Raw genomic sequence first — 4,510 nt, 5'->3', positions numbered from 1 at the left:
ACGAGTCTACTAATTGGAGTTGTATATGCTCTTTCTTGAATAAGCCACACTCAAAATTGATCATATATGACTTCCAGATTCAGTTTCTTCAGTGGATTGAGAACTGATACTTCTGAGAATCTGTCCAGAAATTTAATGATTTTCCCATTATTTACAGTTGCCTCCCACATCTAATTTGTCAATAACTTTTTTTAGCAACTCATATTTCTTGAGTTTCATTAATATATTCAATCTACTTTTCATAGAAACATTACACTCACATTTCATCTATTCATTTAATATGTATTTAAATTATAGAATTTACAATACTAACTACAACTGGCGCAAACAGGTTTGGAACAAACGCAACCATCTCTGTTAAGCATGGCATTCAATTAGTAGGAACAGAAGTGTTCAGGTACAGTGGAGAGTAGTCTGCCAGCTGCAACTTTAGGATTCAGTATTCTGTGGGCAACATTAAGTATGGCCAAGTATGGTACATAGGTGAATGGAGAGAAGCAGTTCCTCTAGCAGCATAATTAAGTGTAGGTCAATTAAGAGAGCTTCCAGTGTTCAATGTCAGTTTCAGGATCTTGGCCTCAGTTCTGACATTTCAAAATACATGATTGTATCACTTGAGAGACTGATTCACATTCATCAAAATTAAAGCAACTGAGCTATAAACCAGAATGCAAATATGTTCTCCTATGGTATATTGAACACTGACGCCCAAAGCTTCAAGTGGTCCATCCTATAATCTCTCCGTCTCCTCTGCCTCACCCCATTAACCTGATGTTCTAAAATCTATAGTACACAGAGATATGATAGGGGAAAGTACCAAGTATCTCAAAAAGGTCTTTGAGATAAAGGGATGAGAGGGAAGGCTTCATAGCATTGTGATTAAGAGCACAAGCTTTAGAGTTAGACAGACCTGATTCCCATCCCAGGTCTGAAATTTACCAGTTCAACATCACTAAAACTGAACCTGAGTTTTCACATCCTTGAAACAGAAGTTTTATTACCAACATCTACTTCATAGCATTATTGTGAAGATTAAATAAAGACAAAGAATGGAAAACACTCAGCATAGTCCCTGGTACATACTAAGTATGCTTCATGGTGGTTATTTTTATTATTAATAATGCAGACTGAATTCCAGCAGAAAAGCTAATGTGATTCCATCATTTTCCTCACTCCAAACACTAGTCCCCAATCTGGCTTCATGGATTTTCAAGGATGACACATAATATTTTACCTTAGGCTCTGAGAACATGCATACACACAAACACATACACATTGGTGCAACCATTATGGCAGCATTTGATCAGAGTATTCATTACCCCATCCAATAGTACCACTTCTGGGACTATATCCAAGAGAAAGCCACACACGGCCCAAAAGGGGACCTTTATAAGGAATGTTACCTGTGGTAAAGGAACTTGCAATAGAGGAACTTGGAGCAACCCAAGTGTCTATCTCAGGGGGATAATGGAAAAGTAAAATGTGAGAGATGCACTCTGTAGTGTATCATACAGCAGTTCAAAGCAACGAAGTAGATAGATACCCAAAACATGAGTAGATATTAAGGGCATGGTTCTGAATGAAAATATTATATCTACCCATGTTTTGGGTATGAATCCGAATTTACATTGCCATTAATGTAAATTTTTAACACGCCCACAAAATAACCTTACATATTCTACAAGGATACATACAAATTTGAATATACATATTAGACATGTTAAAATTATTGCCATTGGGGGTAAGGGAAAGAGTGAGGTGTGATGATGAGAGGGAAGGAAGGAATGCAAGAGTCAACAAAGAAAGAAGGGAGAGAAGGAGGGAGGGAGAGAGAGAGGGGACAGTCTTATGTGTTTTAATGATGATAGTGTGTTTTGTATTGGGAAATTTAACTGAACCCTCCAAAGGAATAAACAAACAAGCAGCACTACCAGACGGTTGTCAATAACATTTGGTTGGTACAATAGACTCAGAGGCCATTTTAAAGCTAAATGTTTGGTAACTACAGGAGTACGTTCTTTCAAATAACTGGACTACCCAATTCACATTGCTCACTTTGCCCTTTCTCCTTTCGTTGTAAACATCCCAACCTGAAGAAATGTAAAGGGAGTTCAGAAAGCAAAGAAGAATCGAAGGATTACTAATTTTAATATTAACTTATTAATCCTCACTGAATTGAAGTCAAACAGTGAGACAAAATACACTGTGATGCATACTTTAATATAAAACAAGCCAATTACCAATATTTGAATACTTGTACCACTATTTATTCATCATGGACATATAAAAAATCAGTAAAATACTCAAATAGCAAGTGTCAAGGTATTGCATATCCACCCAGTTGGTAAAATAAGTCAGTTAATTTGGCAGGTGAGTATTAAGTAATCACACTGTCAAACTCTGGTGAGCATCTAAGGGAGAAAGACAAAGACTGAACAAAGGAGATTGGGGGGGGATTATAGAAAAGAAATAAGAAGGGGGCCAAAAATAGACATAAGGAGAAAATAAATGTAGTGTGACAGGTTCAACAGTGGGATGGATGTCTCAATTCCATCACAAAGAGACCATCATAGAAATAAGGATAGACACTTCAAAGTGATGCCAGTGGAGCCAAGGATTTTTTTTTTTTTGTCCATCAGATAAAGGCCGTTAATAAAGGTGATCTATAGATTGGAATGGTCTTTTAATGTCAGCTTTTTCCATCTTACATCTCAATGTTTTTGTTGCCCTACAACATGTCAGGCAGCACACATTACACGTTCACATACACTAACCTGTTCTTATCTCCTGACTGCTTAAGCTAAGAGTTGGCAAACTTTTCTGTAAAAGGCCAGATCGTAGATATTTTTGGCTTTGCAGGCAAATGATGGCATGGCTCATCAGAAGTTCCTTCTCTGTTTGACTAGCCATTATTTTCTCAATTCATGTTTCCTCTTATGATTGCATTGTGCCCTTTGTCTTTACAAGAGAGATATCAGTGTCAGTCACAGATGAAAACTGGGTTTAGATTATAGCAAACACCATCTCTTCTGGGCATCTCTATTCCAACAATGCCAATTCTCTCTCTGTCCTCAGCCTGCTGGTTCCTTCTTTCTTACACCTTCATTCCTATCACTTGTCTTATAGGTACCCTGTCCCTAGATTGTCTAAGAGGCCTAGTACTCTGGGAAACGGAGAGTCAAGGAAGTATTAATACCTTCTAAGAGGTCTCCATATGTCCTTGGCTCTTCTCTTTTGCTTCCCACTATAACCAAACCCTGTTGGTTACACGTTCCATATATAACCAGAATCCAGTATCGCATTCCCCAATTATAACCACCCTATTGTAAAACACCATCATTTCTTGCCTGGACAATTTGAAATAAACTCCAAATGGATCCCTACTTCAACAGTTGCCCCACTACACCGAGGCACACAATTTATGTTCCATATATTCCACAATTTTAGTGTTTTATCTTGAAATAATTTTAGACTTACAGTAATGTTGTGAAAACAGTACAGAGCACTGCCATATACCCTTCACCCAGATTCCCCTAGTGCTAATATCTCATATAACCATAGTTCACTTGTCAAAGCTAAGAAAAATACACTGATACAATACTATTAATTAAATTACAGACTTTATTTGGATTTCACCAGTTTTCCACTAATGTCCTTTTTCTGATTCAAGATCAGATCCAGGATACCATGTTGCATTTAACTGTCACATCTCCTTAGTCTCTGCCTCTCTATGACAGTCTCTGAGTCTTTCTTTGCCTTTCATACCCTTGACACTTTGGAAAGATATTGGTCAGGGATTTTGTTGAATGTCCCTAAGATGGTTTTGTCTGATGTTTTTCATGATCAGATTCAGGTTAGGTATTTTTGGCAAGAAGACCGCAGAAGTGATCTGTCCTTCTCAGTGTATATTAGGTGTAAATGCTGTAAGTGTGTCTTATGATTGGCAATGTAAACTCTAATCACTCAATTAAGGTGGTGGTTGTCAGGTTTCTCTACTCTCAAGGTACCATTTTTTCCTTTGCAATCAATAATATGAGAAGACTGAGCAAATATCCTCTTTCTCATCCTACTCTATCCACTGATTTTAGTAACCATCAATTATTCTTGCCTGTAATAATTATTACTGTGACATTTGCCCAATGGTGATTGTCTATCTCCTTCCTTCCTTCTACTTTTATTCATTGAAATTTTACTGTAAGGAGGAGCCATCCCATTTCTCCCATTAATTAACTAATATCAGCCGTGCGCGGTGTCTCGTGCCTGTAATCCCAGCACCTTGGGAGGCCAAGGCAGGTGGATCACCTGAGCTCAGGAGTTTGAGACCAGCCTGACCAACATGGTGAAACCCTGTCTCTACCAAAAATACAAAATTAACCAAGCATGGTGGCACATGCCTGTAGTCCCAGCTATTCAGGAGGCTGAGGCAGGAGAATCACTTGAACCCAGGAAGCGGAGGTTGTGGTGGGCTGAGATCGCACTATTGCACTCCAGCCTGGGGAACAAGAGTGAA

This window comes from Cebus imitator, unplaced genomic scaffold (genome assembly GCF_001604975.1).
Source record: "Cebus imitator isolate Cc_AM_T3 unplaced genomic scaffold, Cebus_imitator-1.0 Scaffold589, whole genome shotgun sequence".
NCBI classification, from domain to species: domain Eukaryota; kingdom Metazoa; phylum Chordata; class Mammalia; order Primates; family Cebidae; genus Cebus; species Cebus imitator.
This window is presented reverse-complemented; position numbering follows the sequence as displayed.